This window comes from Diceros bicornis, chromosome 23, assembly GCF_020826845.1.
Source record: "Diceros bicornis minor isolate mBicDic1 chromosome 23, mDicBic1.mat.cur, whole genome shotgun sequence".
NCBI lineage: Eukaryota > Metazoa > Chordata > Mammalia > Perissodactyla > Rhinocerotidae > Diceros > Diceros bicornis.
The window spans coordinates 32,179,313-32,204,871 of record NC_080762.1 but is presented as its reverse complement, the minus strand read 5'-3'; the positions used below and the strand labels follow the sequence as shown (position 1 = coordinate 32,204,871).

The 25,559-nt window shown below is 32.6% G+C and overlaps 1 protein-coding gene across 3 annotated transcripts in view; it reads left to right on the top strand.

The window, feature by feature from the left end:
- The window catches only part of GRIK2 (glutamate ionotropic receptor kainate type subunit 2), a 654,115-nt gene that overhangs the window by 578,482 nt on the left and 50,074 nt on the right, over positions 1–25,559 (top strand). The window lies entirely within an intron of this gene.

Below are 25,559 nucleotides of genomic sequence, written 5' to 3'. Positions count from 1 at the left end.
GAAGTCAAAGTATATTGAATTTTATATATTTTATTTAAAAAAAACCTTAAGGAGCTTGTTAATTATTTTTGGATGTCCTTGCGAACAGTCCACTTGTGTCCCACACCTCAAAGCTTTTTGTACTTGAATTACTTCACAGTGGTTTTGATGTTTTCAGATTCTTACTTTATCAAAGACATTCATTAATTAAGTTAGAGTCTTTGAGTGTGTTATCTACATTATAATTGAGACATGCATGTTTGGGTAGAACATTAGATTTTTAACTCATCATATCACTTAGAGTATTTTTAGTTGATATCACCTCTTCTAGTCAATTCATTTGGGAGAAGAAAGCAAATGAATTGTGAGTTGGAAAAATTAGGTAATAAGTTTGGGATCAGTGATGGTTTTGTCCATATAGGAAAATTCAATTACCTTAAGTAAATAGCTTTTTATTTTGTAAGAACTTGCAAGCCTTTATTTATCACCTGTGCTACCTTGAAAAATTACTTCACCTGAACATCAGTTTCCTCCATACACCATGGGGCTAGGAAATTCTACCTTGCAGGGTTCCTTATGCCTAGCAGTTACAAAACACACTTAACAGGGGGCCAAGCTCCTCATTGATTCAAATAATTGTTGGTTTCTTTGTTTCCTTAGTGGAAACCATGAAGTTTTTTAAAAAGCATTTTTGTTATTTTTGGACATTTTCATGATATTAGATTCTAAAAGAAAGACATTTACTAAATATGATTACAGTAGACAGGATTTAATATGATCTTAGATTATGCTTCATGAATCCTCCTGAGTCATTAGAGGAAATATGAGATTGATTCAAAGAAATAGGACATCTTTCAAGAACATTCTCCTAAATATATAGCTATTTGTTATATAGAGATATGACAAGAAACTATTACCTTTCATTTCAATGTGGAAATACATTAAGTAATTGCAACATTTTTATTTATATGGGGTCACCAACATGTGAATTCCCTCTTAGTTGGAGGAATGATTTATTTCTGCCAATCTAACAATATGGTAAGCTTTCATTCAATGAGTGTTCAGTATATACCAGGCATTTTTCATGCATTTTTGTTGTATAATCCCTACAGCCAAGCTATGATCTGGGTGCTTCTATTATCCATGTATAAAAGTAAGGAAGTTAAAGTTCGTAAAATTTAAAGACTTGCCAAAAGTCATACAGATATAAAGTGCCAGAGTCAAGATTTGAACTCAGACCTTACTTAGCCACCAGTCCAAACTACTATGTACTATGTCTGTTCGTTTTCCAACTCAAATTTTTTCCACTTAATACTTCGTGTTCTCTGAAAATAATCAATGAGTTTGATCATTTGTAACTACAACAAATGCTTCTAAACAGACTTTGAAGTCGGAATACCTCTGAGACAGGAAATGGAAAATTAGTACATGGAGAGACAGAACATGATATGAAAATGTAAGCATATCATTTCAGACAGCTTCATGAAGAGAAATTCTTTCAAAAGTCTTATTCTGATTTGAGTAAAGAGCAGTTAAAGAGAGAATTTTTAATTCTACTCCAATTTTTCAAGTGTTGTCTTAGTACCTTATTTTGGAAATAATTTCATTTCTCTTCTTCAAGCCTAAGGAAGTAAATACTGAAAAAATGACAGATGGACGTAAATAAAATAATAAATTGATGGGATCATTGTGGGGACACGTTTCGTCGTCAGCTTAATTCTTTTCTAGATTTACGTTGGAGAATATATTATAAAATGGAGCATCTTAAAACCACAATGTTCCTTTATTTTAATGGTAAATGTGCCTCCTAAATGCCTTATGATAAGCAAATAATAAATTGTATAAAAATAATTCCCTATGTCCAATAAAATGTTTCACTGAAGGATCCTATAGGTGTAAGATGCATATGCTAGAGTGTAAACCACCATTACACAAGCTGCTTTTATTGATGCATGCTAGAATAATATTGCCAACCATCACCATTATTCATATGTGGGGTCACAACCTAGCCACTAATGATAATGGCTTTCAGTTAGACAATGATTATTAGTAGCACTCTTTATTGAGTCTTTTCCATGTGCCAGGCACCTTGCTAAATGCCTTACACATAAACTATCTTATTTAGTTCTTCATTCCCATTTCATAGATGAGGAAAGTAAAGCTTGGAGAAGTTTGTAACTTGCCCAGTGACAAGTAAGTCGTGTGAAGCTGGGTTATCTGACTCCAAAGTGCAATATCTTATTTACTATGTTTTCCTACAGCTTGCTACTCATTGCTGTTTTGTTTCATAAAGAATAATAATGAAACACTTCATGACAATGTTAGAGGAGTTTTATATATAGCTGTTTATGAGTCCAGGTTTCTATAATAGCAAAATAAAATATAGCATTTAAAAGGATAAGATATTTATTTTATCTCCTTAATGCGCCAATGGAAAATTTAAGGCAATTCAGAAAATTATAACAAATGTTCCCCTAATTTTTCATGATGTTCTATTAATGTCTAGTCTATACTCTGTGAATTAGAAATCTAAAACCTATTTTTATATTAATAATTAGACTTTGGCACTTGGATCAATGAGAATAAAAGGAAATACTGTGTTGGTCTTTGTTGTTGGCAGTAATATACAAGGCTTTGCAAACCTGGTTTACCACTGATTTTAAAGGCTCTACGTTCTCCTCTTCTTGAATAACCATATCAGTATGTGCTTAGGGAATAAGCAGCGCCAAGTTATGTCATGTGTGAGAGAGTTGAACTAGTTTAGTTACTCAATATTGTAATCTAATTTTCTGGGAATATTTATGCACATGATAAACACCATATGTGTGATGAAGAAAAAGAGGATATATAAATATATAATTTTACATTTATTAATAGAAATTATGGGGCTTTTGAATGTGTAGAAACGGTAGAATTTTTTTCAGTGGAGTCATTTAGAGTTGGATTACTCTACAGAATATTCACACTATTTGCAACAACGGGAATATTTCTTATTTTTAGTGCAGGCATCCTTATAGTCAATAGTGTTCATATTTATGTTAATTAAGAGATAACTATAAAGGAGCAGATTAGTTGGTTGCAGAAATCAGCTGTAAACAGCTTTTCCACAGAGATTCAGGATGTTGTTCCCAAGGAAAGACAGTTACATGAGCTCAGATTAGTCTCTTCCCTATTATTTGATTTTTTTGAATAAATAGATTGCTCTATGTTCTCAAAGTAAAAAGGGTGATATACATTCTAATATTGCTGTAGCAGTTGAACTGGCAGAGATAAAAGCCTGTTTAGGGGGACATAAGATCGCCATAAGCCTCTTGTCAGTTTCCAGTGAATTCATACATATCAAAAAGGACCCAAAGAAAAATAACAAAGAAGAAAGATAATGAGCCCATCAAAGCAAATGCTTAATGTAGCTCCACTTTGGTATTAATTATACTGTATGAGGGTGAGGGTCAAAGCAGCTGAGGTCAATAGAGAGGATTTTGGTAAAGGGAAAAAGAAAAACTAAGCTAGTGATTTCAGACAGATGGAAATTTAAAAAAATGAGACATAAAGGTCACAAAATCAGATTCAGTTTGCAGAAGCACAGTGGGCAAATTTTAATGACTTCTCAGTAGAGCTTTTTAAGAGAAGCACTCAAGGTTGAACTACCCAGACAAACTAAACTTTTTTTTTTTATCAACAGGAAAAGAGATAGAATATTCTAAAGATTAAGTGAAATTACAAAAGTTGCTTTTATTGAGTTGCTTTTATTTAATCATCTACTTTAGATGATTAAAATAGCTTCTTTTAAAAAAGGATTTAAAATATGTGTGGGTTTTATTCAGCGTACATAATTTAGATATTGCTTTATGTCACAGATGAGAAATATGTATATATGTGTGCATATATAATTTTAAAGTTGTATTTATAAGATATTTTCCGTAATTAAATATGGATACTTTTCATATTTATAAGGCTTTTAAAGTGTTTCTGTAAATTGTATCCTCAGCTTGCTCAGAATTCTTTCCCCAACTCCATCAATTCCATCAAATCATTCACACTCTACATTTAAGAATGTAGGATGAGGAAGTGAGGAGGATGAGGAAAAGGAGAAGGAATAGGAGGAAACGTGGAGAAGAAGGAGGGGGAGGAGGAGGGAAACAGAAACAACACAAAATCTTGCTGTGTATAATACAAATAATTACTTGTTAATTCTATTGCTGAAGTGTTAAAATTTTATTTTTCTCAAGATTTCTTTTAAAATATATTTACTATTATTTAATTCAGTTGTTCATTGAAAGCTTACCTGGTAAGGTATCCTCCAAGGATTAGAGAGGGCTCAAAGATTATAAAATATACACTGTCTATGCTTCACAGGCATTACAATCTAAGGTGGCTTGCAAAAGTATCCAAAAATTTGGACATTTTTGCTGTCTAAAATAAAATAGTACCTATGCAAATAGCTACTTTAATACCATAATTCTGTGCTGAAATAACTTTCACAATTCTTTGTGCTTCTTCTTTAGAAATGTGAGCATGTTTATCTATCTATAATAGATAATATTACTTGAGAATAAATGTAATTGGATCTCTTGATACTGGCATATGTTTGAATCATATTAGATACTACTGTATATATATTTATTCTTCTATTCTATAAGCTAATGTTGCATTCTCTACATTCACAATGCCACCAATTAGTTTACCCAGGCCTCCCTCTGGATTATTGGATACCGGATTATTGTAGGCTTCTATTGGACTTTCTGCCCATAGTCATTCCCCGCCTCTTGGTGATGATCTCAGATTCAACCTCCAGTTTTTGAGTTTCCTGCATGATAGGACCCTTAGTTTTATTTCTAGCCTTAATTATTTGCTTTTGCATTTTTAGTACATAATGTTTTACATAGCAGTATTCATTAGATGAAGTAATACATGAAGAATGAAAAGATGTCTTACTCTACTTCATGTATATTTAAATATAAATGATGTTTATTTAAATATAAATGTTTTCAAAAAATGATAATGAAAGATCCATTTTTCTCTTGTCCCATTGTTACACAAAATTATTGTAAAAATGAACTAATACTTTAAATACATTTTTGATTTTTTTTGGAACATAGAAAGGACTCAATATGTATTAAATCCTGACAGTACTCTTGAAAATTAGACACAGCAGGCATAAATATTTTAATTTATAGAGGGGAAATTTTATGATAGATAAAGAGACTTGCCCAAGATTTCACCCCTAGTAAAAATGATGAACTAGTAATGGAATCCAGGACTCCTGACCATGAATCCTTCATCTTTTTCCATTACAGCTAGGATGAACATTTGCCTCAATTTTTCCAGGAAAGTCTTACTTAATACCTGGTATCCTGAATTGGTCATTAGCTGTGCCCTCTTTCACTCTCAATAGAGTCAATAAATTATAAAGTCACCATAACTATAGCTCACAGTGAGAAAAAAGAAAAAAATCAGAAATAGACTGTACTAAAAATAAGTTATGTTGATGTCAATGTTGATCAGATCATATTAGCTTATGACCACTAATCTTCTCCTTTAAATGACTCACAGGATAGAAAACTTACCATATAAATATTTCTAACTACTTTGACATAGATCTTTTTTATTTTATCTATTATTTGAATACTACTGAATTATCTGTGAGTATTTCTAAATGTTGTCTAAACAGTTTTAAGATGTTACAATATGTGAAAATGGACCCATGATACATCCAAACTACACAAGTTTGACATGTCAGTCAGCAGATGGGATGGGGAAATTGAGTCACCTGCTTTCTAACAACTGAGTCAGGTTGAGTGAAATGAGAGAAGCTCTTTCTGATTAAACAACACAAGTCTGACTGGAAGAACACAAGTCAAAATGGGCAGTAGAGTGTGTTCCCTATAAAAATTAATAACTGACTACAAAATTTACTAACATTTTTCAAGTTTTCTTTGATCTAATAACTTTAAAACTGGTGGTGTGAAAACTGAGCATATTTTGACAGATGCTTGTTTTCTTTTGTAGTTTATGTATTTCTTTTCAGAAATGAACTCTTGACATTAATGATCTTCACTCTTTTGTCCAGTTTCAAAAATTGATTTTGTTTAGAAATTTATAATTATCGTTGCTGTGCTACAACAAATATCAGACTGCTTTAGTGCTCCTCAATATCTTTTCAAAATAGGTAATTTGTAAAAATCTATTTCCAACCGTGAAAAGATTTGACAGAAGTTGAGATTTGTTTGAATTTATCAAGCCCAGAGTTTGTATATGACATATATGTGAGATATGAGAGGAGGAGTGTGTGTGCGTGTGTGTGTGTGAAAGGCACATAACCCTTCCAAAGAACCTAGAGAAAATTGCTTCTGACAGTCCTATTATGGAAAGCACAGGACAGGAATGAAAAATCTATGGACATGTCTATTCACAAAATCATTCAAGTAAGTCTGGTTTAAAACAAGACACTAACATAACTATTATTTTTATATCGTCCCAGATAACTATTTGGGCTTAAAATTTATACATCTATTTGATAAGTGTGTAGTATGTTAAAACTGGAGATATTTCAAGGAGAATATGAGAACTCTAGGGTCCATGTAGCATCATGGAATGTGACTGGAGTGCGAAGCTAAACTGAGCGATTTGAATAAATTTTTTCAGCTTTGATTTCTTCCACTATTATTGGAGATTCAATTGTATGTAATACCATAGTACTCCTTGATAAATTGTGTTCTTAAAATGATTCTAAATTTCTCACTATGCTGAAGTCTATTTCTAAAATCCAGTGTAATAGAGACTGTGAAAAGTTTGGTAAGAATTATTTTACAATTTCGATCTCATTCCCTGATTTTTATTACATTAGATTTTCTTTCAAGAGAGGTCATTAAAGTTTGAGGGAAAATGCTTGACAACAGGGTGGGTAAGGCAGAATATTTCAAGTGGTGAAAAATAATCTTTTATAGCTACTACAATCAGGTTTATTTCTTTTTTATTGTATTTGATAATCATCGACCAGTCATTCGCTAATATATAGCCCCAAAATGTCAAAAATGCTCTGTTTCCACTGAAATCTTTTAGCAGGACTGTCTTCATGTGCAGGATGTGCACAGAGCAATTTTCATTTGCTGTGAGTATTAACTTGACAGTGTTATTTTTCATAATTGCCAATATAAAATGGAGCCCCACCAGTGACAAGAAAGAGGTTATTATTGCTGAAGATTAGGCATAGTAATTTGCATCTGCTTATGCCCTCATCAGAATGTCCTTGCTTCAGAAAGCAGACACAGAGGGATAGACGTCTTTAGCTTGCCTTAGTGTTCTTTTGGTTACTTGGATATGCTCCCCTCCACGTCTGTGCCCTTTACACTTACTCACCAAGGCTCTGACATCGATTTGTTGCATTGAATCACTACTTAGAAACTCAGTTTCCTCCACCACTGGCCTATTTTGTTGAGTGTTGCCAATGATAGAATTTTCCAATTTTTCAAGTATCTTGAATTATTTTGAGCCCTGGATTTAACTCCATTAAAAATATTACTTTCAGATATATTTCTTTTTGTTCCTATTTAAGCTCATTTAAAAAACAACTTGGCATAGTCAGCTGTGCTTTCTTTTCCACATTGTTTTACAGAAATGTTTATCACTTGCCAAAATTATTAGGAATTCCATTCTTTTGTCTATGTAAAAGGCAAGAATCTAAAAGAAAACCACACTAAATAACCAGGGTAAAACATAGTTCAGTTTGTTCTTGTGTCTCTTATTTAGAAGCATGGTGAGTTGGATTAATCTCATTTCTCTGTTATATTATCATTGGTTTGTGCAAAGCCCCTACATTTTTAATATTTTAAAAATATTTTTAAATTTTATTTTGTTACCCTCTCAGCCCCACTGAGCCCCAAACCCCACTCTCTTTTAATTTTTCCTATAATAAGCCACTCTAATGCATATGATGTATATCTTTAACTATGGCTATATCCTTATAAAATTTATGGTGTTTTGTTTGGGTTGAGTTTGGTTTGGTTTGGTTTTTTTTTGGTGAGGAAGACTGGCCCTGAGCTAACATCTGTTGCCAATCTTCCTCTCCTTCCTTGAGGAAGATTGTCGCTCAGCTAAAATTTGTGCCAATCTTCCTCTATTTTGTATGTGGAATGCCACCACAGCATGGCTTGATGAGCAGTGTGTAGGTCTGTGCCCAGGATCCAAACCTGAGAACCCTGGACTGCCAAAGCAGAGTGTGCAAACCCAACCACTATACCACCAGGCCAGCCCCTATGATAGTTTTTTAATACATATTTTTAAATTTTTTAATATGTATGTTTTAATATTTTATATTTTAAATTTATATCTATCATTTTGTTCTTATTTTTCACTCAGCATGATTATTCATGGTTGTTTCTAATTTCTACAAAATTTGTATAGTATATGTCCATCACATTGTTTATCCATCTGCTGGTGATAGCAGCTACATCATCTTCAACTTCCTGCTATTACCAACTATTCTTCAGTAATCATCTTTGTACATTGATAATTCTTTCCTGAGTGATTTCTGGTGTGAGTTATATCATGTATCAAAGTGTCTGTCTATATCTATTTTTCTTTCTATCTTTCTATCATCTATCTATCTATCTATCTATCTATCTATCTATCTATCTATCTATTATCTGTCTTCTATCATCTATATATCCTCTATATTGATCTGTTTCTGAAGTCTTAATTACATTCCACTGATCTCGTCTATTTCTTTAAACTTGTATTTATTAATATATAATAGTAGTGTATATTAATATTTGATTGGGTGGATAATTCTTCTTTTTAAAAATTAACCTTTCTATAGAAATTTATTATGATAAATAAACTTTGGAATAAGTCTGCCAAAGAGCTAATAAACAATCTATTTTAGCTTTATGAAGCTAAAATTGACATACAATAAGCTACTTTTGTTTAAAATGTAAATTTGATATTTTGGGCATATGTAGACACCTATGAGACAATACTGCAATAAAGATAATGAACTTATCTATCACACACAAAAGTTTCCCTGTACCCCCTGGTAATCTGCTCTCCCCACCTCTCCTCAACACCATCCGTAACTACAGGCAACTACTGATCTGCTTTATTTCTGCTTTATTTTCAGATTAGTCTGCATTTCCTACAATTTTATATAAATGTCATTGAGAGTATGTGCTCTTTTTAGTCTTTCTTCTTTAAATCTGCATAATTATTCTGAGATTCATCCATATTTTTTCCTCCTACTCCATGCCTTGTCTTTTTAATACACTTCTAAGTGGCTCTCAAATAGCAGAAGTGCTTAACTTTAGTGAAGTCTGATTTACCTTATTTTTTTTCTTTTATGGGTTATGTTTCTGATGTCTTTTTAAGACAAATTTGCCAAAAAAATAAGTTTTTTTACTATGATTTCTTCTAGAAGTTTTGTGGTGTTACCTTTAAAATTAGATCTATGATTCATTTTGAGTTTATTTTTGTACATGGATCAAAGGGTCTATTTTCTTTTTGCATATGGATATTCAATTATTCCACAACCATCTGTGAAAAAATTGTCCTTTTTTTGCTGAATTTCCTGTGCACTAGTCTAAAAAATCAATTGACCACATACGTTGCATCTTTTTCCGTGCTCTTCAGTCTGTTCTGTTTGTCTATGCCAATGCTGCACTCTCTTGATCACCATGTGTTTATAATAAGTGTTGAAGTCAGATTGTATAAATCCTCCAACTTTATTTTTTTCAAAATATTTTCACTATACTAGGTCCTTACATTTCCATATGAATTTTAGAATCAGCATGTCAAATTCTACAAAAATACCTACAAAAATTTCATTGGGATTGCGTTGAATCTATAGATCATTTGGTTGCGGGGATAATTGGTGTCTTTAAAAATTGAGATTTTTGATATAGTATAGTATAGTGTATCTCTCCATTTCTTAATGTTTTATTTAATGTTTCTCAGCAATGCTTTTTAGTTTCAGTATCTAGGTCTTACATAAATTTTGTCATAATTATCACTAAGTATTTTGTAATTTTGATGCTAGCATAAATGATATTGTTAAAAATTTCTATTTGCATTGTTAGCTTATACAAAAACAACTGATTATTTTAGAGTGTTCCTGTATCCTAAGACATTCACTAAACTCATGTATTAGTTATAGTATAATTTTTGTATATAATTTTGTTAATTTTGTTGTAAATTTTGTATAAAATTCCATAGAATTTTCTACATACATAATCGTGAAAAAAGATAGTCTTTGAAAAAAGAATTTTACTTCTTCCTTTCCAGTCCAGATGAGTATAACTGGTTTTTTGTGCCTTACCATGTGCATTGGCTAGAATCTCCACTAAAATATTGAGTAGGAGTAGTAAAAGCGGATATCGTTTTCTCGTTCCTAAACTTAGGGGAATGCATTCAATCTTCCATCAAGTATGATGTAGCTCCAGGGTTTTGTAGAAGCCTCTTATCAGGTTGAGGAATTTCCCTTCTTTCCTAGTTTACTGAAATTTTCTTTTTAAAATCAGGAATAGAAGTTGAATTTTCCCAAATGATTTTTTTGCATCTGTTGAGATGATCGTATGTGTGTATGATGAATGGCATTTTTTTTCTAATGTAAAGGCAATCTTCCATTCTTGGGATAAATCCTACTTGGTCTTTATGTTTTATCCTTTTTGTATATTGGATTGAATTCTATCTGCCAAAATTTTCTGCATATATGTTGATGAGAGATACTTGTCTACAGTTTTCTTCTCTGGTTTTGGTATCAGAGTAATGATGACCTCAAAGAATAAGTTAGGAGTATTACATCTTCTTCAATTTTCTGGAAGAGTTTATTTAGAATTGATATTAGTTCTTCCTTAAATGTTTGGTAGAGTTCACTAGTGAAGTCACTCAGGCATAGAGTTTTCTTTGTGGAAAGGTTTTTAATGACAAATTCTATTTTTTCATAGATTCAGGTTTACTTAGGTTATCGGTTTTATTTTTAGTGAGCTTGGTAGTTTATGTCTTTAAAGAAATTTGTCCATTTCATCTATGTTGTTGAACTTATTAGTATAAAGTTGTTCACAATATTGCCTAACTATTATTTCTTTTTTTATCTGTGAAATCTTCAGTGATGTCAGTTCTCATTCCTGACACTGGTAATTTGTCTCTTCTATCTTTTGTTCCTAATCAGTCTGGCTTGAAGCTTATACATTTTATTGACCTTTGGAAAGAGCATGGTTTTGATTTCATTGATTTTCTCTATTGTTTTTCTGTTTTCTAGTTCACTGATTTCCATTCTCATCTATATTCTTTTCTTTTCTTTGTTTTTTCTGAGGAAGATCAGCCCTGAGCTAACATCCATGCTAATCCTCCTCTTATTGCTGAGGAAGACCGGCTCTGAGCTAATCATTGCTCATCTATTGCCAATCCTCCTCCTTTTTATTCCCAAAGCCCCAGTAGATAGTTGTATGTCATAGTTGCACATCCTTCTAGTTGCTGTATGTGGGACGTGGCCTCAGCACTGCCGGAGAAGCGGTGCGTCTGTGCACACCCGGGATCCAAACCCTGGCCGCCAGTAGCGGAGCGCGCACTTAACCACTAAGCCACGGGGCCGGCCTCTATATTCTTTTCTTTTTCTGCTTACTGTTGGTTTCATTTGTTCTTCTTCTAATTCTTAGGGTGGAAATTGAAGTAATTAATTTCAATGTTTTTTTCTTTTCTAGTATATGTATTTGTAGTGCTACTGTTTTGTCTCCGATCAATATATTTTGGTACATTTTTTGTTTTTATTCAGATTAAATACTGTTGAATTTCTCCACTGATTTCTGCTTTCACTCATGGGCTATATGGAATTGTGTTATTTTCTAAATGCTTGGTGATTTTAATCTCTCTGTTAATTTGATTTCTAATTTAATTCCATTTATCAGGAAGTGCTTTTGGAGTTTTTCAACTTACACTTTACTTACATGGCTTAGTAGCATTTAATATATTTTATTATATGTAATTTTTATATGTATATATATATCAGTTGTTCCTCTTTGTACTTGGAGGCTACATTTTTGATACATGTATAGATTTATACTTGTTATATTCTTTTGATCTGTTTTTTCATCACTATGTAGAATCCAAGTTTGTCTTTATGATTTGTACACCTAAATTCTATTTTTAATTGTAAAATTGCTTACATAGGCTTCTTTGGTCCACAATTGTCTTATATTTAATTTGCTATCCTCTTATTTTTAATTTTTATTTGTTCTTTTATTTTAAATGTAAATCTTGTAGACAATATACACCCAGAACTTGTTTTCTAATCCAATTGGAAGCTAGTGCCTTGATCAAAAGTTTAACCTAGTTATATTTACTTGAATTACTGTTATACTGATTTACTTTTGCTTTTTTTTCTTACAATCGTCTATCACTATTACCATTTTCCCTTCTGTTTTTATCCTCATATAGAAAGTTGAAAGAGATTTTTTTTATTGGCTTGAAATGTATGCAGTCTATGTTTATTCATATATATATATTCATAATTATGTTTCTTTTTTTTATTCATTTTTTGTTCATTTCTTGGTATCATATTAGAACCTTCTGATTCATAGATGCCACACCATCAAATATATGTATCTTATTGATATTATATAAAATTTAATTCTCTATTGTAGTGGATATACTATATTTTAAGGCATTGTTTCTTATTTACTGTTTATTTTGACAACCTTAGTCTCTACCAAGTAATTTACTGATATTTCAGACCTATGGCAAACTGAAATTATGTATTTTCTTTTTATAGTACATTGTTCAAGTATGCTAGCAAAGAGAGTCCTTGTGTACCAAAGACTGTTTTATTTTGTCATTGCATTTATCTTCTAGTTTGCTGGGGCAAAAATTTTTAGATTATGATTTTGTGCGTATGTGTGAGGAAGAGTAGCTCTGAGCTAACATCCATTGCCAATCCACCTCTTTTTGCTGAGAAAGATTAGCCCTGAGCTAACATCTGTGCCCATCTTCCTCTATTTTGTATGTGGGACGTTGCCACAGCATGGCTTGATGAGTGGTGCATAGGTCCACGCCTGGGATCCGAACCTGCGAATCCCGGGCTGCCGAAGTGGAGCGCGCAAACTTGACCGCTATGCCACTGGGCTGGCCCCTAAAATTTTTTTCTTTCAATTATTTAACATTATTATTCCTTTGGCTTCTCATATCTGGGGGTGCTGTTGTGAAGACCCACAAACATGTAATACTTGTTCCTTTCAATTGATTTGATTTCCTTTTTGGAAGTATTTAAAACTTTCGACAAAGTGTAACTAGAAGTAGATTTTAAAATTTTTGTACTGCTTAGCATTCTAAAAGCTCTATTAATCTGACTTACTATATTATCCTATTCACTAGGAATTAAAATCTTGTTTTTGTTTCCCTTATTTTCTGCTCCCCTTTTTTAGTTTAATGTGCTTTACATGAGTTATCATCATGTAAGCTTTCTTTAGCTGTAGCTATACATTTATTTTATTCATTATTTCAACTATCATATTTTATTATCTAATATCGCCAATCTTTTTTTATATTTGCATTTTATTTGATCAATCTTCTTTTGCTTTTTGCATATCATCAGTTATTTATTTGATTAGATTTATATGCTAATTTTGTTTTTTAAATTTGTTCCATTAATTCTCTTTATTTTACTCTCTCTTGTTCAATGTGTTGTCTTTTATTTTTAATTATTTTATTGAGGTCAAGTTGGCTTATAACATTGTGTATATTTCATGGGTGCATTATTATATATCAGTTTCTGTATAGACTGCATTGTGTTTACCACCAATAGTCAAGTTTTTATCTGTCTTTTAAAGGGTTTTGTACTCCCTCTATATCAGTTATTTTTTCTGTGAGTTTATATTCATCTGGAAGTGATATCTGCCTCAAGTTATAATAGAAAACTGAGAGTTGGGCCTTATACCCTGTGTGGAGTCTTGAGGAGGTTAGAGAGAGTGGTGGAGTGATAAACCTACTGGTTGTACAGTCTGGCCTCAATTGTCCATCCACTTCTCCTTTCTGCAATGTGACGTGTCCTTCCGAGAGTCTTCCTATACCTCCACTTAAGGCCTGCTTATTTCTAGGGTGCACATTTCAAAGTTGTAACTGCTAATCCCATATAATGAGGAGATGATCAGAAACAATTCAATTCCCAGGAGTCAAAGAATCACCTGTACCCGTTGCACATCCTCATTCCACCGACCTCTGATACCACGTCCTTTTTCTCCATCTCGCATTGCAAGGCCTCAGCTATTGTTATTTCTACTATTTAGAATCATTATAGAGTGGATTATAGTACATCCAATATGAAGGAGGGAAAGGAATTTATATATAAAGGTCTCCCACCCTATATGGACTAATAGCGCCACCCTCTTTTCTCAGACGCACTTTTTTCCTTCCACAGTAAAACTCAATTCCTTTTGTGTCTCCAAGGGTTTATCATAATTGTAATATTAATTTATAGCTTCAAAAATCTCTTTTTAACTTATGTGGGGAAGGGCACATTTTCAACAGCTTGTGTTTATTCACTGTTTTGTCAAGAACTAGTAGCTTCTCCTGTCCTTTTTCTACATATTTTATTACTTATGAATTTTTGATAATTAGGTTTGTCTTGATCAAGATAGAAACAGTATATGTATAGCGCTGTTAACGTTCTTTAAATTTCTGATCTTGGAATGAAAGATTAATATATATTCTATTAATTGTGATATGTCTATTTTTGCTACATGTTTTGTGTAACATCATTTATAAGTTAATTACTCATATAATTTTATTGCTATTAAAAAATTCAAATAAGGAAATGCCAGAGGCTGATCACTGAGTTCTGGATCTATGCATACATATGTATCTGAGCCAGGAATCACAATAGAGGGTTTACTCAGTCCTATGCATAAATCGAAGGAATAAATCTCTTTGTTGACCCAATCTTTTCAGATAAATAAACCTTCTCATTGATGTAGTAGACACTTGCCTGGTGCATCAATTTTTCTATTGGATTATTATTTAGAAGGCTAAAGCATAACATTTTGTCCAGTAAATTGACTTTAATCAACACTTTAGATACAGTAAATTAAAATATATTTTATATTTTACCCAATTGTATTAATTTGCTATGGCTACCACAATAAAATACCAAAGACTGGGTGGCTTAAACAACAGAAGTTTGTTTTCTCACAGTTCTGGGGGGCTGAAGTCCAAGATCAAGATGCTAATAGGGTTGATTTCTTCTGAAGCCTTTTTCCTTGGCTATGTTCTTGCTATGTGTTCACAAGGTCTTCCTTCTATGCCTTTGCACCTCTGGTGTCTCTTCCTGTGTCTAGACTTCCTCTTATTAAGACCCCAGTCAGATTGGATTAGGGCCCACCTTAAGGGCCTCATTTTAACTTACTCACCTGTTTAAAGGTACCTGTCTCCAAATATATTTTCAAGTAGTAGGGGTTAGGATTTCAATATATGAGTTTTGAGGGGACACAATTCAGCCCATAGCACCAAGGTTTCTGATGAGTAAAGATTTTTCATAATATTAATGTAGAGAAAAAAATAGAATTGTGTCATAAGGAATAAGACAAAACTTTTAAAAATCATTTATTTTGGAGATTGAATTACTAAGCAATTCCATGAAAATAGAAGAATCTATCTTCCGCTATTCTTCAATATAATCAATTGGGAGATTTTGGTAGAAAGAGTATTTGATTTGAGAACAGAAAATAAGGCTTCTAGACTCAGCATCATTTCATATTAAACTAATGATCCTTATTAAGTCCCTCAACCTCTCTAAGTCTTGTCATTCTTTTTCATATGTTCAATAGAACAATGTTTGGAAAGATCAAATGAGTTATGTATGTGCAAATTGTATTATAATTGTAAATAATTATATATCATTTGATATTATTATCATAATTACAATTATTTTTATGTTTGTGTAATACATTTTTGATAAAAATAATAAATGTGTATTTTCTGTGTCATTTTAAATGAAAATAATTAGTATTACTTTTGTTGGAAAAACTTACAGGATACTTTTCAATGATTTGAAAATCCTACAGTATCTGAATTCTGTGGAAATCCATCAATATTTGTTGAGTACCTATTACATATAAAATACTACCTTGGGTGCTGTGCATGATACAAATGTGAACAAAACTTATTTCCAGATTTTAAGACAATTGTTTCTAGTAAAATCTATATGTTGATTTGAATATGGAAGGCCCCTTAAAGGTAACACTCTATGAAGTGTGGTTACAGCTTATGACAGTTTGTAGAAATTTATGATCTTATCTGTTTGGAGCAGAGTGGAGTGATCAGAAAATGTATTTTAAGAAGGTAATTGAAAAGGAGAGAGATTGGAGGAAACTATATCAATTTAAGAATTCGTGGTATGAGTTTGAGTGAGAAGTAATAAGGTCCTGAAATAAAGTAACATTTGAAGAATAGATCAGGGAAAGATAATGACAGAAATGTTTAGAAACAGAGTTTACAATCTGTTAGAATGTTCTTTTCCTGCCACCTTCACTTTGTGGCTCTACACATTCTACTTTGCAGCATCAAAATTTGTTTTCTTTCTTTGACCCTCCTATTAGAATCTAAGCTACATAGAGGCAGAAATTGTACCACATTTTTTGTTTTTCTCACAGAAAATAGCATGAGAGAATTTACATAAAGCATTCTTATTAAACTTTAAAAGCTGAATTGTATTGAAATAGATGGAATCCACAATTTAGATTCTAGGTGATAGTGAGGGAGGAAAGTAGAAAGCAGTAATATCACTTACATAAAGCCAAGTTGGGATACAAAATTTTCTTGGGGAAGAAGTTTAATTCACGCTGAGCCAGTTCAAATTTAAGAGGCTGAATCGTAAGTAGATGGCTATGTTAAATACATTATTAGACAAGTTTTGTTGTCTCCTAAGAAAGCTTTAGATGAGTAAACCAATGCCATTAACATATTATTATTCAAATTCTTAAATTAATTTTTTCACCAAAGATGAAGTTAGAAGGAAAAGGCAATGGCAAAACGTTAGAGAAATCAAATGTTAGAAGGTAGGAAAAAAGAAAAAAAAAGAAAAGAACATCTTAAAGTGGTTTAGAAAACTGGAACCTGGAAGATAAAGTATTATATAATGCCAGAGAGAAGAGAGCGAATGTCAAGAAGAAAGGATAAAGAATGTGAGAAAGCCATTGCTCTGTGTCTTGAACGGTTCAGTGTGCAAATAGGAAAGAGTCATTTGAAAGGTAGTGATGGAAAAGACAAGGAAGAGAAAGCATTCTTTTTGGAATGAAAACTTGGAGAGGCAGAAGAACACATGATCAGGCAACAGCATAGAAGGGTGAATAGAGCTGAGAATAGTTCTGATCATATTCAAGGTAGGCATACAGAATTTCAGGGAACCGACTTGAACGGCTGCAGCAAGGTTGGAGGCAAGGTCATCCGATGACAGAGAACAAGTAATGATGGGTTTCAGTGATTAAAAAGAGCAGAAAATGTTTTCTGTGGACATAGCAAGAGGTAGACAAAAATGATAAACAACAAAGAAGACTCATGTGAGATCTGTTTGTGGTGATCCATCATTAATAGCAAACTCTGGGAGTTTGGAGATTTGAATTCTAGATGTAGTTCTGCCTCTAAAAATAAGATACGTTAAGATATATGAATACGAGATGATTTATCTAAGATTTTCCTTTTGGCTTTTCCAACTGTAAAATGTTTTCTAAAGGTGCTTATCTGTTCAAAATGATTTTATGTATTCTAGTCAATCTAGGGTAAACTCCTAGTGAATCTTGCTGAAAGTGAGGGCTTCAGGACTTTCAAAAAGAACAGGTTACTGTAAAACCGTGCAGGGCCAGAAGCCATCACTGTTATAATATAAATCTTGAGGAAAAAATTTAAAACAATGCGTTATTATGAGATATCATGTTATATATAATATTTTATATATAATGAGTGATATATACACGCATGTGTGTATATATACATGGTAATAATAAAATATATCAGAAGAACTAATTCTTTACTATAGTAAGTTACAGAAGAGCAGGTTTAGATCACATTATTTAAAATTAACCTCACAAAGGATTATTTGTTCAAATTAATTGAAATAAATTATTCCAACCAATTGTTTTGAAAAATGTATATCTAAGCATATACTACATCAGTTTTTGTTTCAGATATTTCATGGCCATGTAGATATTTGCTCTATGTTCTCTGAACACAAAAACCAAAAAAGAATTGGCAGATCCAACTAATGAAACATTTTTTATTATATAGTTCAGTAGCATGGACTTTTGTTCATCCCATTTTGAACAGTGCCCCATTTTATCTTCATTGTTATGGTTATTTCCAGCAAGACGTTTATGTAAACTCCAAATTTATTTGATCTCTGCTTGTAATTGTCTAAATTTAAGAGGTTGTGTGCACCCTAGGAACTGTAGTTTTGTAATTCTGTACTATTGCTATTCCTAGCCTACTAAAGCTTAGATCAATGTAATTTTATTTCAAGATAAGTTTCTTCATTCATCTACACTTCACTCTCTTTGAAGTACCTTCATCAGACGCTGTTAAAGAGGAGACACTTCTCTTTTCCCAAGTGGTAGCGCTAAAAGAAAGTTATAGACTGATCTGGCCCTTGAATGGAAGGCAATGACTTCCAGATTCATTACTACCTAAAACATCATAAGTGTTTGATATCTTAAGTTCCTTAGTTGAATTAATGACCATCCTCTTGCCTACACCTGTTCCCCTCTCCTTGGCTTTACTTTTCTGAACTTTTTCTGTATAACAGTCTAATGTCTGCTATGCATGGGCTACATGGACACACTCAAGAACTCTGTATAATATTTTATGTAGGAAATTGTATCCCTGTGTGTCAGATGCCTATTTAAATAGCTGTATGCAATCTCCTAAGGGAAAATTACTAAAAATCATTACCTTATTTAGGGGACTTGAGAAATCATGCACTGTAAGAGCAGAGGCATATGCATGCATATTTGCTTACTTAACTTGAGTGCAAAAAATAACTACAGCTTTATGACAACTTAAGCAATATTTTTCAAAATAGCAGTGTTGCTAGGAAGGATTTTGAAGAAACTTTATTTTTTAATTAATTATTTTACTAGTAATGCAACTTGTTTTCTAAAAGTAACTAAGGAACACAAAAATATTCTGAGGCATTCTAGCGGAACTTTTTTGCTTTGAAATAAATTTTCAAACTTATTTTTCTACAAAAGAATTTTAAGAAATAGTATTGTATGACGTTTTCAGTTGGCTGTATACCTCAACTTTTTAAAACAAATAAAATTTGCCTTGGCTTCATTTAAATAGATATTTTGTTAGTAGCATTTGCTCAGGCAAATTAGTTGATTATGCTAGCAGTTCTGCTTACTTTTATGAAGTTGAAAAGATGTTATCAGCCAAAATTTAAGGCTGGAGTCAGTTAAACTGCCATCTTAAAACTTGTCTTTACCATCTGGTTTGATGCCTTCTTGACATTACATCTTTTTGATGGATGGTGTAACAGGAAACTCTCCCTCAGCAAAGGCAGCATGCCACGTCTGCAGCTTCTTTAGAATCAACAACAGGGTTCTGGTAAGGTAGCTGTGACACCTACCTCAGCAAATGTTGAATGTGTGCTCAGTGGAAAGCAAACTACCTCTTCCCACGGCAACCGCCATCTTGGCCAAAGACTAACATTCTTACTCAGGTGCCTGCATTTCATCCTGGGGTTTCAAACACCGCTGTGCCACCCCAGAAATGGATGCGGTTACTTCTGCGATGTAGTCGTTTATCTTTAGCTTTCCTAACTGGGTGAGGGGCACCAGTTTTCTGTGTCAACTGATGCGGGGGATTTGGATCAATCTCTTCAAGTTGTCACCTCTCAACCAGTTTGGGAATCTAAGGTACATTCCACACATGTTCCCACCTAAATCCAGGCAAAAGAGTGTGGAGAATCACAGTCAGAGCATAGTTCTCTCTTAAACAAGTTATCCTCAAAATGTCTGTTCTTAATCTCTTTCGTTATCTTTTTATATCCCCTTGTGGATCAGTCATCTAATTGCTTCTAGGTCTACTATAAAATGTCCTCATGGTTGTCTATTTCACGCTTTACTTAGTGTTTTATGTCAATTTTTACTTGGTGCCTCAACTGAAACGTTCAATTTAACGTTACCCATACAGATGTTAAAGAGATTACAGGCGGATTCAGTTTTTATATAAATATTTTTCCCTTAGATAAATAAAAATATTTATAATAAAGAAAAAATCTTTAAGTTAAAAAGGCTACGTTGTATACAAATACTGTAAATTGTATACGGGAAATGAACATCATCCTACAAAGGAAACACCACAGGGGACTGCCTTTGATATTATGATTGCTAAAACCTTAGAGCTTTCATTTTGGAATTGTTTTTAGAACGCACTTACATTCAACACGAGAAAGCCAGCTCCTTCACTTTACAGCTATCCCTGCTTTTAGAACAACAATGAAAGGAAGAGTATATGGCTTAAATATACATTGTTTTACTCCAAATGTTTTGACTTATTTTCAAAAAGAAAATTTACCCTAATAAGATATAAAATTGTTAATAATAAGAGTATTCAAAAGGATATAGTATAACATCTGAAGGCAATTCTAGAAATGGAATTCAGAAAATGCAAGCAAATTTAAAATAAGGTGACTATTTTGAAGGTGCAATAGTCATTTGGATGTGCTGATTCGACAATGTCCATATATAAAGAAGTTATTGTTTCATTTTCTCTTCATAGAGAACTATGTGCTTTCTGGACATGATCACAAGCAGTCACATGGGAAGTAAAAAATGTAACAAATACATTTTAGTGAAAAGACTCATCATGCTTTTTATGCAAGACCTCTCCTTTTTTGTTTGTTTGTTTTCTTAGACCGGACAGAAAATCTGGCTGGTAAAGATAGATAGCTAGACAGTAAACGTTCAAATAGTATTGCATTGTAGTCTTAAATATTGTTATTATTAATTCCTCAGCTATTAAGTGTCAGAGTAGAGAAGTATTTTGTTTTCATAAAATCCTTAAATGGAAAAGTGAGTACCAGATTGTCATTACATATAAATACCGAGAATAAACTAGTCCTTCATTTTTACTTTCTCTGATAGTGATTAGATGGTTAAAATTATACTCTCCACAGGGTGAATAATTATGTAAATATATTGCAAATAAAAAGTGCATCTATGTTATGTTTACTGAACTTTAGTTTCTCTTCAGATAACTTTTATATTATTTATGATGCAATTTACACTAATGCTATTCATTAGGTCTCAGGTAGGAATTTGCTAATTTATATTTTTAATAGAATTTTAATACCCACTACTGAAAGTAGATGTGATGACCTAGAATTTTCCCGTTTTCTCTTTTCAGAGATTCATTGGTATTTTTTATTCACATTCCTAAGTTATGTTTAATATTTTTATTTTGCACCGTATTTTCAGTTGATGTTTCTTTTATTTAACTAAATTCATCCATATCTGATTTCATGCATTTTTAGTCACGGCTGAACTCCCATGCCTATGTATTAAGAAGGTTGAATTATGGTTATAATTTTTAAAGTGCCCTTGAAACTTCAACACAATCTAAAATGAATTTTGCATTTTAAAAAGTTTTGTGAGTGTGAGTTTGTGTGTTAAATAGTAGCAAATACATTTCTTCATTTGTTTCAACCAAAAAATGTTCAGGCTGATGCCAACATACTTAAAGATAAAAGCTATAAATATAAATATGTTGGAAAATTTTCTGGATTTTTATAAGTATAGATAGATTTAGATATTTATCCTGGAAATCTATATTGTTTCTTTTTAAGTTCATTGGTTTTGTTGAGAATAATTCTCTTTGCTAGTTTTTAAAATTAACTTTCTTTTTCTTTTCCTTTTAAATGGGTATTTTTGTTATAATTTGACAAATCACTTACATACACTTGATTAGGTAACATTTCAAAATAAGGTCCATAAAGCATGATAAAAAGCTTTATGTACTTTGTTATATGGATTAGAGGGAAGATAGGTTTTTCAATTCAGTAGTTTTTCCTCATTCTAAAATTTGATAAAATTGGCTGATTAAATAGGAACAAACACACACATACATACACATATTTTCTGTAACTACACTTTGGAAGTCTGGTTTATTTTTTTCTATTCTTATTTTTTTTGCATACTATTATACCTTATGCTTTGGTAATCCACTCAAAAATGTGGGCATTCCGTATGGAAGAGAAGTTGAAAGTTCTATGGATTACATAGAAGGTTATCTGTGATCAAATAAAGTTCAAGGTTGGAGCTACTGGAAGACAACGTAGGTCCCTGGTGTGAAAAGCTTAACTTGGTCTACTCTTCTTGAGTGACTATGTCTGTGGCAAAATAAAAGTCTGGCATGGGAACTCCTTTTATAGATCCTACTGAATAAAATTAAAGCTTAAGCTTTTGCAAGCAGGAATAAAATGGAATCAGACCTGTAGCTATCCAGGTATGAAACTCTAACTCAGAGATGGAGAGTTACAAAAATAAAAAAAAACAATAGATAGGTACTAAATGGAATATTTGGACAGAAGAAGAAGCAAAATTAATTGCCAATATGAATGAGACAATACATAAAAGACAACCCTAAAGTCTATACTTTACTAAATTTTGATATTATTGGATAATAGGAAGTCAATACTAGTTAGAAACAGCCACATATGACCTAGCTCTCTCTACTGTAAGGTACAGTCAGAAAAATCTGGCAGAGATTTGTTCAAAACAAAGGATGAAGTCATGAGGAAAGTAATTTTAGTTAAATTCAAAGTGTTAAGGGTAGAATACACGCAGGTTGTTTCTCCCACTGCCTTTGATGACAACAGTGATGACAACAGTGTAAATCACTTAACGTGTATCCACCTTGCCTCACCTATTCTTGTTGACGTTGCTGCCTGGAAGAAACCTCATGTGGGCAAATGGCGGATGTTCCATGTAAATTGGCCTGGGATTGGATAGGTTTTAGCCTTTAGCTGCTTAAAATATTCTTCCTGTGCTCCCCAGTGTGTTTAAGCCTTCTCAGGGGAATAGTGGGTGTTGAGCAGGTTGTCAAAGAATCACACACACACTCACACCCAAGCTGCTCTTACCATCCTCTTAAGATTAAATTTAGCTTTATTTAGGAATCATTTAGCACATACTTGGAATTATCGATTTTGGAATTAACTTCAAAGGATGGTTCTTGAAAATTATTTAACTTAATCATACTATGCTACAATTATTTTCTTTTCTTTTGGTATTTCTAACGGATTTTTTGTGTTCTTTGGGTTTTGTTACATATATTATTCTTCTGCAGAAGGATTTTGGGTGTTTCTTTGTAAATTTATTATCATTTAATCTGTTAGCCAGGATCTATTGTCTTGCGTCCATTTTGCTTCTTCTTATAGTACTTATTTTGGAAACTGTATTTTAGCTTATCTCTAAATCACTGCCTTGAGTAATATCAATGATTAATTACAGAAAAGCAATTTCAGCAAAATTGTGCCTACTGTTATAATTCTCAGCAACTTGCTTTAGCATGTAAGTTAGGAATCTGTTTTAAACCTTGAGGCGAGATGTTTAATTACCCTAATCTCACTTTTCTCATCTTTGCTATGGGTATAACAAAACCTATCTCACAGGGATATGAGGATTTAGGTAATATCACATTCTTAAATTGCTTCGCATAGCATTTTGCACATAATAAGTTCTCAGTTAAGAGTAGTTTTAGGAAAAGCAGCTAAGAATATGTGCTATTTATATTATCAGTAGCAATATTGACCCAAATCTTCCTTTAACTGATTCTGATGTTAGTGGTAATTAGCCTATTATTTCAACTTATCTGCATGAAATGAGATTTAATAAATTTTCATGATTGATCTGAATATTTCCTTCAGCTATTCTATAATAACTTTATGCATAGTTAACTCTCAGAATTAATAAAAATGTATTACTGAATTTTTCCTTAGGATGCATCTTCAATGATATTATATTTTTGATAATAACCTAGTGTTTCATAGCTAAATGTCCTCTTTTCATTTCATTAGTGCACTCCATTCATTCTTTCTAATACTTATTGAGTGTCTTTCTGTCCGTACCTGTACTAAGTATAGAGATATACCTAGACATCATGACTCAACAACAGTTACGAAGAATACAGCAATTAGCCAAATAATCATTAAATAGAATGTATAATTAAAAACTGCAAAGGCTGGCTACAATGTACTGTGAGAACAGAGAATTAGTCTAGGAAGGCACAGGAAGCATACCAGCTGAATCTGTCCTACCAAGAAGAGTTCATCACAAGCCCCATTAACATTTTCTGATTATATCATTGGGCATAATTGGGTTACATGGCTAACTCACTAGGAATGGGAGGATAGGAAATGTATATTCTGTTAGTGGTTTGTTAGAAAACAATAAGGAGAATATAGGTAGACAACTAGCTTTGCGTGTTAGAGCTTTGTAGCTGCATTATTATTATCTTTTTATCTTAGGAGTAACAAGGAGACTTATTAGTGAGTTAATAAAGTGTGGGTTGACATGACCAAGTTTGAGATTTAGAAAGACCCTTCTAGCTCAGTGGAGAGAACAGACTGAGAGCAGCATCAGTGGATGCGAAGAGAGCTGTTAGGAGAGTGTGTCAGGAATGCAGGGATGGTTAAGAGCATTGCACGTTGGAAGGTGATCAGGACCAAAAAAAAATCTATTTAAATTTAAAAATGTGAAGGTCTTTAGTATATTTAGTCAGATTTATTTCAATAAAAGGATGTGACTGGAAGACAGATTGGAGTGGATGGAGGACCAGGTAGGAAATAAGGAAGTGGAATAATGAAGACAACTCTTCGATGAATTCTGTTGTAAAGGAGAGGAAAGAGAAAGTATAGTTTCTAGAGGAGGAAAGAATGCCAACTAGAAAAAAGGAAGTCAAGATCTAAAAGATTTGAAAATACAAAAATGTTGTCAGTTAAAGGGGAAAGATAAGAGAGAAATAGTTATGTAAGGTTCCTGAGAAAGACAAAAGGATGTGGTAGAATGCAAATCGCAAAATGAAGGATTCACTGTGGGAGAAAGGGTAACAATAGAAAGAGAAGAGGAGAGATTATGATATTAGAAGATTTTTACTAAAAGAAGGGTTTTCGATTGGTCTTTGAGTTTATTCTCATACATGGTTTCGTTTTTGTCTATGAAGCAAAGGCAAGGTCAAGTACCAACAGTCAACGAGTCCACAGAAGGTTTTGAGTTTCAGGAAAGGAGAGAAAGTTGAAATATGCATTGTAGAGAATAAGTTGAGAGAAGTATTGTACTTTCTGGGCAGTGTCGAGCATCTAATTTGGCTTCACACTTTGTAGTATGACTATTTCTAGCAATGCTGTGCTGCCTTGATACAGATTTAGAGACAGTGGACAGTTGGGTTTATTCAGGGTTGGGGTTAGGTCAGGTGGTCCAAGGAAAAAAGAGACAGGTTAGTAAGTTTAGGATATTAGCAATAATAATTTTGAAATGATGAATCACGGAAGCTCACCTGAACAAAGTGGAATATAATGAAGTAGAGAGAGCTAATGAATTGGAATA